General features: G+C 35.2%; 1 protein-coding gene across 5 annotated transcripts in view; it reads left to right on the top strand.

Annotated features, from left to right (window-relative positions):
- Spock3 (SPARC (osteonectin), cwcv and kazal like domains proteoglycan 3) overlaps positions 1-12551 on the top strand; it is a 362205-nt gene that overhangs the window by 145182 nt on the left and 204472 nt on the right. The window lies entirely within an intron of this gene.

Raw genomic sequence — 12551 nt, forward strand, 5'->3', positions numbered from 1 at the left:
GGGGAGGGTGAATATTGTGGAGCAAACTGTTGACATCACATGCAAAGAACTTGAGGGAAGTTGATGAAGAGTCCAGAGTTTCCCAGGCCTTTTTCCAATGTATGCCCCTCAAAGAGCTGTACACCTGAAAGACTCCACTTGTTAGAGGTCTACTGTTTGACAACTCTTTTATCCTTTAATGCTTGGATCTTTAGGGGACTATTTAATAATAAAATTAACAACTCATATCTAGAAATATTTATATGGTAGGTTAAATAATCTATAGATCTGGCTGTGAATCATCAATGGTAATTTCAATCTCACATGTTAAGCAGGCATTTGCCCCCTAGTCATGCTTCAAAATTAGTACCTTATTAACTATTTCACATTATATTACTTATTATATACATTATATCACACAAATCTACATTCACATTACATCACCATATTACCCTTGTTGTTATATATTGAATCTCTTACTAGGATTGAAATAATTTATTTTTCTCTTGGTTTACCAATAAATAAGTCATGCCAATGTGCTCACAAAAAATGTTGTGGAAACATTATGTCAAGCAGAATGAAATGCATTTATGTTTTTTTCTTAGAGAATGAATTTTTTTTGATGCAATCATAAACCCTGACAACTGAGAATTATCTGTAAACACTCACACTTGTCATTCTTGGTAAATGTTGTTATAATAAAGATGCTTTGGGGACCTCTGTATGTGTGGAGAGTGTATTGAATTATGACTTCTCTTTGCTTGTATAAAATTGGTTATCATAGGAAAGCTTACTAAAAGTAAAGATAATTAAAAATGATTCAATCTTCAATGAGCAGTATTATATTATTTTATAAAATATATAAATATTTTAACAGAGATGAATTTATGATGAAAAATTAACTAAAATTAATTAAATATCATTATTATATTTGATATGTATTAGTTTACTCAACCCTTAGGGTAACTCTTCAGAGTTAGATGAGGATATTGAAGAATTGAGGAAGTCAAGTTCTTGCCTTGTGATGGTCCTCCAAAGAGGAAAAGCAAGGATTTGAGTATGGAGGGTCTGATTTCTGATGGCAGATTCCTACCTACTATGTGCAATTGATAATCATATAGCAACAGTAAAATACAAGAACAGAATTCTTACATATGTAATTTCAATATATATAGTTCAATTTATGGAGTTCAATGGTATTCAGTGTAAGTTTTTTTTCTGTGCATACATGTAGTATACATGCATGAGCAACCTTCCCATTTGGCCATCACAAACTCTGTTTATTTTATTGTCATTATTCTAGATATAAGCATGATATCACTTACTATACTATAAGTCTACAATATTTTTTGTACTATCAAATTTTAAATTTTGATTGACAGGACATATATTGTTGATACATAATCACATATAAGAATTATATCAAGTTCAGAAGCATATTAGATTGAGATCCCATTTGTGAACAACCCTAGGAGGAAGTGAATGTTTAAATCCCAAATAAGGTCTGAATAAGACAGAATTAAGATGTACTAATTTCTAATTCTTTTAGATAACATTTTCCCCTTTGGATATTCTACTTAATAGCTAATGGATCTGTTGGATATAGGATAAGTTAGAAGGTATTTTATATATGCTTCAATTTTAGCATATTTTATTTATGAGTATATTTGTCATGAAAGTATGAGTAGACTTCTTATCCTTATATTTTAAGTGTGAATTATATGTTTTGTTAAAAGAGTGAAGAGCAAGTTATCATGCTATTGCATTTTTATATGTATGCTGCCATTCATGACTTCCTGACCAAATACTGTTAGTATTACTTCCATTTTCAATAGTGCTTCAAAAATCTTTCCAGTCTGCATGCATAAAATATGGACAAATGTGTAAAAACTATGTTGGTCTATATATAATAGTGCATAAATACACATATATTCTTGCAAACTGGTTTCTTGTTCATATATATCTCAGCTTTCATAGTAACAATTTTAAAAACCTCATTTAAGATTCTTTTTATTCATCACAACATCTCTAGTTTGCTTTTTTTAATCTACTAAAATAAATAATTGGAGTGTTGGAGAACTATCATGGTTCTGTGTGTTTAAGTAAAACCATTTTGATGATTGTAACTCTGCTTACAAAATTAAATAAAGTACACGGATGCAAAAAATAAATTGCTTTGCATTTCTCCATGTTGAGTTGTCTGTGCTATTTCTTCTCTTCATTAGTATGGTTAATCATGAGTTGACACAGCTGAAATCAACTGAAAAATAGTTTTAATGAGGACATGCATCTTCTCGAATAAGGCATAGACTTGTATTCTGTGTTTACTGTGAAAAATTGAGAAGTCCATAAGTGGTAGAAGAAACAGGGTTTAAAATAATTTATTAATGTTTTGAGTAAATTCATAGCAGGTTTTAAAGACAACCATGCGTTTAGTTCTCTTAACCCTGTTTTGTCTGTGAAATAGATTAATTAGCATAAAGAGAAGTATCTGGAATTTTCAGCACTAAAAGTTGTTTAGATAATATGTTTGAACTTATGAACTGTATTTGGATCATTTATCTTCACTCCAAAGCATGGGATATATAGACACAGAGGCACACAGACACAGAGATAGACACACAGACACAGACCAACAGAGACACAGACACACACTCACACAAACACACATAGACACAGACACACACAGAGGAACACACAGAGACAAACGAGACAAACACACACAGAGACACATACAGACACACCTTGACACAGACACACATAGGCACAGATACACACACATAGACACTCACTGACACACACAGAGACCAGACAAACACACACAGACACACATAGACACACACATGCGCGCGCACACACACACACACACACACACACACACACACACACACACACGTGCACTAGAGTAGGATGATAGAGATAGGAAGAAAATATGCTTTCTGTATTGCCCAAATTTTTCTATTGATATGTATTAGATATTTGCTATTTGCTGTTACAAAATACCTTAGGAATCTAACTAAGGAAGCATTTATTTGGGCTCACTGAAGTACATGCAGTCTTGGCAGGAAGAGCATGTTAGCACCTATGCTTAGGAAAAGGAGAGTTAGGAATGCCATTGCTCAGTTCTAATTTTCTTTCTCATTTATCTATCTATCTATCTATCTATCTATCTATCTATCTATCTATCTATCTATCCATTCATTCATTGGTTTGTTTGTTTGTTGTGGTTCTCAGCCCATGGATGAGTGCCTACCAAATTCAGAATAGGTCCTCTTGCCTCAGTTAAGCAAATAAACACTGATGGGATTGCCCTGAGGTTTGTCTCCTAAGCAAATCTAGACTTTGACAAGTTGAAATTATTAGTCACTATGCTACAGCAGCTTGAGGTTGTTCCTCTTATTTCTACAGGGGAAAAGATTGTACTTAACAGACTGATAACTAGAAACCTAGATATAAACATTTCCCATGTTTTTTGCGTGTTATGGCTGTGTTCCCTTGTTTTGCAAGTGTTTGGACATTGGAATTAATTACAAGAACTATACCTGTAGATTTTATGAAGGCCGTTCAATCATAGTGACAATTAGGAAATGCTATGTCCTCCAGATCAAGACCTCTGTGTAGAGGGCAAGCAAAGTCATACTTCACTGGTGGAGTGGATTTAAGTTACCAGATTGTAAAGATTAGGGACATGACACCATTTCTACACTCAAGATGCTTAAAACGTTGTGAGGACAGTTGGGAGAAAGTTAGCCATGGAGCTAGATGAGCCCTGTGCACGTTTGTAAGGAGGGTGGATGACAAAAGAGACTTCCCTGACAGAGCAGTCACATGTGTAGCCATGTGCTTGGCCATCATTTCTTTCTCTTCATTCTCAGTTCTCAGGGCTTCCCCTCACTCTCACTAGCTAGTTCCATTTATTTGTGCAGCATCTTCCACGACACACCAGTCACAGCTAGATTTGCTCCCTAATTATGAACATCTGGCTGCAAAGCACATGATGGGGAAGTTCCATCTGGAGCTTTTGTTCTCATCAATGACTAGAGCTGCCAATTATATTATGTTTATCACTATTTCAAAATCAAAGAAGTTAAGGGATTGGACAACTAGACCCAAAGGTTTGTTCTTCTCTTCCTTTAAACTCAGTGGTGTACTTCAAACACACATTCTGTAGATCAGACTGTCTAATGACTGGAGCATAACTTGTTTATGTAAGTGTCATGTGTTTCCTACTCTTACTTTGGACATTTCTTAGTAATATTCTGAAACAATAGATTGGTCTGATCTGTATTTCACAATAGAGGCATGGTGTGCCACAATAGGACTTTGTTTAAAAGCTTGGAGCCTTTTTGTTTTGTTTTAGTAAAAAAAAAAAATATCAGTGCTCTACTAAAATTCATTGAGTGCAATATACAAAGATGACTGCATTATTTCACAGATGGCTTTCAATCATTTAAAATGTGAATTTGTATCCTTAAGTTTCCCCGTCATGGTCTTGATACCCCTTGCTCATAGAATCCCTCTTCCTTTTCTTCAAATGGACTTCCAGAGCTCAGCCTGGTGCTTGAATGTGGATCTCTGCATCTGTTTCCATCAGTTACTGGATAAAGGCTCTATGGTGACAGTTAGGGCATTCACCGATCTGATCACCAGGGCAGGCAATCCCCTTCACCAGCCATACCTTTTCAGAGGAGGGGATGGGGGTGGGCTGTGGAGGAAGGCTGGGGGGAGGAGTATGAGGATGGATGAGGGAGGGATCTGTGGTTGGTGTGTGGAATGAATAAATATATTCTTAATAAAAATGTACAAAAATGTGAATTTGAACCACTGTTTTAATCTGAATAATTATTTGATCAATTCACATTTTTGATTTAAGATCTTTGAATCACTTTTAAGAAAAAAAGTTTTAGATGCTAACATTTAGATGCTAACAGCTATATTGATTTACATCCTATGTTGGTTTTATTGGCCATATTAACAACTTTGTGTCATAGAATCCTTTTATGCTCCTATGGCAAACTATTCAGAAAGTGTATTTGATCAAGGCATCAGTATTAAATGCTCATTTATTCTATGTTATATTTAGAACATATGAAAGATAGCTTCTAGGTGAAATGTTTGTTTCCTTTATTTATTCCTTGATTCTCAAGTTTCACATAAAATCTAAAAAAAATACATCATTCTACAATTTTCATTGTTTTATTCCATGTCTAACAATGTACTGTCTCCAACTTGTAACAAAATTTGTAAAACACATCTGGTTTGGGGTCATAAATTTAAATTGAGATTAATCATACCTCATTTGGTTTATAGGGCACAGACACACACATACAGAGACAGTCATACATAAAATTAAATATTTAAATATTTTAAAAATTGTTACTACATTTATAGTTTCCCATGTTCTCTGTTATAATGTCCTGTATTTATCTCTTCCAACATGTTGGCTCTGTGAATGTGTGTGTGTGTGTGTGTGTGTGTGTGTGTGTGTGTGTGTGTGTGTGTGTGTTTATATTATATTTTATATACACATTAGTGTTAACAAGTGTATCAACTTCTAGACTGTGAGCTTTTTGGAAGGAGATGCTTCTTTCTTGTGTCTGGCTCTGCACTCCTGCACATTCTGTAGCACCTGGTGACATCAGTGGGCTTAAGCAAGATTCCTTGCAGTTCAGAGGGGCTTGGTGGAGAGTAGGAGCAGAACCAGCAGGGAGCAAGTGAGAACAAATTTGTGCCGGATAGTCTTTTGTTAGGACCTTGACTTCAACATAAAATATTTGAAATGTTAAGAGTTATTTTAAGTATGGAAAATATTTTCTATATTTATTGCATATTGGATCAATTGTAGAATTAAAAACCTAATTGTCACAAGGTCAGTAACAACTAAATGACAACAAGGTAACATGCCTCACTGAAGAAAATTAGATTAGACAGGTGCTGTTTTAAATTAATTTTAATTCAGAAAAGTATTGCTTTCATTATGAGATTAGTATGCATATATAAGTTGCACTTTTCTCATATTTACCACCATTTCCACCTCCATTCTTTTTCATTGCATCCACAGAGCAGAGACAGAGTTCAAGAGATAAAGGTCCTTGTTCTCAGCTACCTTTCTCCTCTCATACTGTTCAGGACCCTCTGCATAGGGAAAGCTGCTGTCCACAGTGGGTCAGGTCTTTCTCCATCACTTAACAATCAAGACAATCCTCTACGGATATACACAGCTCCATCTGATCTAGACAATTCTTTATTATTAAGACTTCCTTCCTGGGGTTGGGGATTTAGCTAAGTGATAGAGCACTCGCCTAGCAAGCGCAAGGCCCTGGGTTTGATCCTCAGCTCAAAAAAAAAAAAAAAAATGTCCTTCCTAAGTGATTCAAAGCTGTGTCAAGCAGACTGTTCAAATCTACCATTAAATAATCATTTTTGTCTATTCACATTCCAATATACAAATAGGAATTAATTCTTTCTTCATAAAACTAGAGTAGATTAAATGAGTATGACAATTTGAGAATTTTACTCAACCCATGAAACACTGGAACATAACAGTAACGATAAATGTGAATAACATTATGCATTGCTAACAGCAGATACAATAGTTTCTTTACACAGTTTTAAAGAACAAACAATCTGTTGTGCTCCCAGACATGTTAGCTTATGTGCTTGTTGAGACATAAAAGGCATTACAAATGATCTGTGGAGGGCTGATGATACAGCTCCATGGGTAAAGTAGTTGCTGTACAACCATGTGGACTTGCAATGGATACCCGCAATCTAGTGAATAGCTAAGGTGGCACTACGTACCTTTAACTCAAATGGGGGGAAGAGATAGGCATTTCAAAAGGTCACAGGCAAACCTGTCTAGCTGGGATGGTGATGTCCAGGTTCAGTGAGAGACCTTTTCTCAAAAGACTGAGCTAGAGAAGAAATAAGGAAAGATATAATGATGCCATACTCTGGCCTCCACTGCAAGCATATGTGCATGCACGTGCACACACACCACCACCACCACCACCACCACCACCACCAATGCTCAGTATGTAAATTACTTCAGTTTCAGGGTTTAAAAAAACCCTATGTTGATGCTGGCACTCTTGACTTCCCAGCCTGCACTAGTATAATGTTTAGGATGAGGGTGATGTCATGCAAACACAATATCATGACCATTGTACCCTGGCAGCAGGAAGCATCTAAATTAAGTCACAGTAGGCAAATAATGGGCAGCCCTGCTGAGCATGTCTGTCTGCTAAGCATGAACAATAATGCAATGAAGCCATTATACGTAATTGAAGAATTCATATGTTTGTGTGTACTTCTCAATACAAACTAAATAGAATAAATCCAAATCAACTCAAAATATAAAATAACTAGCCCTTATTGCCTTAAAAAATAATAATGAAAAAGGACTCTTGTCTGCGTTTTGCAGGAGCTCACATTAGACATCCAGATTAGGATTTCTAAACTGGAACACAAAAATAAGTTCTCATAAGATTTTCATTTAAAGGTGAGCGCCTTTCTTTTTCATTCTTGGTTTCTGTGATAATGACATCGGTGTGAAAAGGTGCAGGAATCCTAAAAGGATCCACTACTTTCTTTATAATGCTCAGACATTTTGTCTTAAGAAGGCGTGTATGCTTATACAGGCTCAGCCCTGAGCATGCAGTGTCTGCGGGGGAGAATATAAAGGTACCTTGTATGATTTTAATATTTGTACAAGCCTGTTAAGCAATTCACAGACAAGAACACTAACAACTAATAGTGTAGTGTGTGAGGCAAATTAAACCCTAGCCCCACATCTCATGCTTTCCTACAGGGCAGCCTCCAAGCTCGATTATTTTCCCTGCTGCATCTTCTGACCAATAGATGTTAATATCCTGCTTGCTTTGCCCAGCAATATTACAGCCTCCATGCTGGGCCTTGAGATCTAATTTATAATGTCTTCATATTAATTACATTAATCCAATTAAATGATAAACTTTGTATTAATGTGTTAAAGCGTGTGTGAAAATGAGACTCTTATCTTTGTTTTGTATAATTACTCTTGTGCCCCAAAATGTAAACTGCCCAAAAACTTTTATGTTATTTAATGTTTTGTTTGGCTTTCTCTGGCTTATAACTTTGGATTGCTCTTCAGCCTCTCTGTTAATTTTTTGAAGCAACACGGTAGTTGATGTCTCAAATTTTAAATGTACTCAAATGTTCATCTTATATTGCAAGTGAAAAAAATAAATGTAGAACAGCATAAAATATAAAGATTAGTTATATATATATATATATATATACACACACATATGTGTGTATACACACACATACATATATATATATATATATATATATATATAAAGATATATATATATATATATATATATATATATATAAAACTAGAAGGATACTAAATAAATCAGATAATCACAAGGTTATATAACTTTTAGCCCCTTTTAGGTTCAAAAGTATTTAAAAAGTGTATCTAGTTAAATTAGGTCAGATATTTACTTTGTTTTGCATGGGTGGGAAAAAGGACTTCTTCATTTTTCAGGTCATAATCTCCATCATTAAGGAAAGTCAGGGCTAGATCTCAAGGCAGAGTTCTGGAGGCAAGAATTGATGCAAAAGGTGATGGTGGTGCATGCCTTTAATTTCAGCATTTGGTAGGCCAGGCAGGCAGATCTCTGAGTTCGAGGCCAGCCTGGTCTAAATAATGAGTTCCAGGACAGCCAAGGCTACAAATAGACATCCTGTTTTGAAAACCAAAAAACAACAACAACAAAACAACAAAAGGATTGGTGCATAGGTCATGGCAGCAAGCTAGTTACTGGCTTCTTCTTCATGGCCTGCTCGGCCTGCTTTCATATAATGTGCTCAGGATCATTTGCCAAGGGATGAAACTTCCCAGAGTGAGTGAGCTTAGCCATCCTACATCAATAATGAATTTTAAAAATGCACCATAGGCTTGCCCACAGGCCAATCTGGAGGTGTCATTTTCTCAATTGAGGCTTCTCTTCCAAAATGATTCTAGATTGTGTGAAATTGGCATATAACTAGTCAGTAAAATTGAATCCATGTCACCTTGACAGATGCGTCTCACATGTCCAACCACAATGTTCCCATTCTTCTTCATCATAAAATCTTTTATTAATATTAATATCACAGTACAAAACATTTCAACTTCAGCCCTTTAAAAGCTGTCTTTAAAACATTTGAAATCTTTGGAAGTTCAAATTTTCTCTAAAATACTGTCTTATAAGTAGGTGCTTTAACTCAAATTACTGGAATCTACGTGTGCAATTCTTCTCTTACTATGAGAAAATATCTAAAGAATATAAAAATCTTAAGATCGGAAGGCTGAAGTGATGTCACTCTCAGGCCATGAACATTTATTGAACTACCTGGTATATCACTGGGAATGTGGAAAGGAAACTTACTGCAGAAGGAAAAGTTATTTTCCTCTTGCAGTGTCTGTGTGTGAGAAAGGGTTAGTGGTGGCCCAGGAATAGGATATATTCTTCAAAACCCTCATACAACCACCAACAAGAAAAAAAAAACATTTTAAATCTGGACAAAATTAATAAAATATGTTTGTAACATCAGGCTCTAGAAGCAAAGAGATTGATTTAATGTGACTGAAAATTTAATTAAAACATTAGAAAATAATAATGAGTTTTATGTGGATAATGGCCTGTGAGTGATGGATAATTGCCAATATCATGGTGCTGTTTTAGAAAAATAGCGAGCATATTTACTTTTAGTAGTAAAAATAAATACATATAATTGACTCAGTTTGTGAAATATGGATTATTTTACTGAAAAAAAAGTCTGTGACCAATAGTTTTCTTGTAGCAAATGGGTGTTGTTACACATAATGTTTGAATCCTGTATTCTGCAATACATAAACATCAAGTATTTACTGGGTGCAAACAACTCATTTTAAATATTGCATTTTCCAATCTTCCTGATACATAATGATGACAATAGGAGTATATGATGACACATGTAAATTTTATACTGTGGACCTGAAAAATAGAATACCACTATGTGATATAAAGCATAAGTGCATAGCCAGTGGTTAGAAATCAATCAATTAATCAATCAATCAATCAATCAATCAATCAAATGTAACAGACAGAAGGAGGAGAACCTGTATAGTTTAAGTAGTGATGCCAAAGAGACAATGTGGTGAACAAGATCTGAAAGACAAAGGTTTCAAACACAGTGTTGTGCCTAGTTTTATGTCCACTTGACACAAGCTAGAGTTATCTGAAAGGAGGGACTCTCAATTGAGAAAATACTTTCATAAGATCCAGCTCTAGGACAATTTTTTGTGGTTGATTGGGGAAGCCCCAGCCTGTGGTGGGTGGTGCTATCCCTAGGCTGGTGGTCCTATGTAATACCAGAAAGCAGGCTGAACACACCAGTGAGCAGCAGCATCCATGGCCTTTTCATTAGCTTTTGTGTCTAGTTTTCTGCCTTGTTTTAGACTCTGCCCTGACTTATGAAAATAGGCCTTTTCATCTTCAAGTTGATTGATAGCACCTCTTACTTGTTTGTATTACATTTTTATACTCTGTGTCTTAGTTGGGGTTTCTATTGCTGTGCAAAATACATGGCCAAGGCAACTGTGAACACATACTGAAGTACTTGAATCCTTGTCTTTCTCTGTAAAGAACACATCAAAATGTGCTTTACCATAATTAGGAGCCCAAGGTTTAACTTTTCAAGCAGTATATATTAACTTATGTAAACATGAGAGAGGGAATGAGAATGAAGAACAGAAAACAAGTGAAACAGAGGACCCGCCTGATGTTTAAAGAAAGGCCAATCAATATTCAACAAAACACGTATAAATGTATGCACACTTCCTGTCACTGAATAGACTAGAAACTGAATTTTAGATACATGCATTTCAAAGATTTAGACATCATTGAAAAGAAAATAATGAATGCAGCATAGCAGTTTTGTAATAAGAGGATACACACATGGCCATCCTTTAAACATCAAGATAACCCATACTGCCTATTAATTAAAGGAGCCAACTATCCCTGAAAAAAAACATCAAGAATGATGAGCTTCTAGCAACCCAACAACATGAACCCATCAATGGAGTTCAGATCAACATGAGAATACTCATAAAATTAATGAGAAAAAGGGAAACAACTCAAAACATGCAACAAAATCTAACAGCCTTCCATGAGAAGCATTATGTAAGAAAACCATGTTCCAGTTTTTGAAGAGAAGTAGGAAGAGGTGGAGAGTGATGGGCTTATGTAATAGCAAATCTCATCTGTTCTGTCTGAGGGGGTAGGTGAACACTTCCTTGAAGAATGACACTTCAAAATATGTCAAGAATAATTAAGATTTTATAAAATGAATATTTTAAAAAAAGGTTTGGAGATTCTATGATTTGAGATTTTAGGAGAAACTTATGTGATACCCACATGCAAAGAGCTGCCTAAACCCTACCACACAAAGACTTCTGTGATCTTTGCCAGCTCATCTATAAATATCACATTTTGCAAAGGTATTTTCAGTTTGTATGTAGAAGTCAGAAAACCGAAAAGTAAACCTTAAGTGCAAAAAGATGTACTTTTCACTGAAAGTTACAAGCTTTCACATAAGAAGAGTAATTAAAATTTAGCACAAAATGAATTTATAGCAAAAATGTTTGGAAATCCTACATGTAAAACAGCCTATTATCATAAGCCAACTCCACTACTTTATTTTGTTTTGTTTTTCAAGATTGGATTTTTCTGTGTAGTTTTGGTGCCTGTAGAGCACTTACTCTCACTCTGTAGCCCAGGCTGGCCTTGAACTCACAGAGATCCGCCTGGCTCTGCCTCCCAAGTGCTGGGATTAAAGGCGTGCGCCATAGCTGCCTGGCTTCACTACTTTATTAATGGAAATATTTGTGTTTTAGTCCTTTCTTTGTGTCTAACAATGGGAAAAAAGATTATTTCAGAATGTAATAATTTTTTTGCTACTGTCAAAGAGTAGTTTTAGTGTGTTGCACCTAGTATCAGGAAGTCTCAGTTGCATTTAATATATCCTTATTAGCAAAGAACCTCAAATCATTCTTTTTTTTTTTTCTGTCTGGGGAATAACTTTGAATTGGTGGAAAAATCATAACATTTCTCTTCCCTTTAAGGCTCTGTTAGGAAGGCATGGTTGGTTGTTCCTGCCTTTTATCCCAACCTTCAAAGATAAGAAGACTCAGGATTCAAGAACAGCCTGGTATACCTATTAAGTTTAATACCAGCCTAATCTACAGAGACAGTGTCTCAAAACAAAACAAACAAACAAACAAAAACAGAAACAAAAATGAAACCAACAAAAATATTTAAGATACTGTATATGGTTCTTTGTAAATACATCTAAGTGTTTGATTTGAATATTTTCTTGTGAGAAAACATTTCTGTGCATTCTGTCAATTCAAATGGATCAAATACTCTGACAGCTCTTCCCTTCTCTTGTGTGGAAGCTATACTGAAATCTTGACATCAGGCTCCATGTGTATTCAAATTCAGCAGTAGCTAATCTTCTCTATATTTATTTCTAAACAATAAGACTGATATAAATAACTG

Source organism: Onychomys torridus, chromosome 17, assembly GCF_903995425.1.
Source record: "Onychomys torridus chromosome 17, mOncTor1.1, whole genome shotgun sequence".
Taxonomy (NCBI): Eukaryota; Metazoa; Chordata; class Mammalia; order Rodentia; family Cricetidae; genus Onychomys; species Onychomys torridus.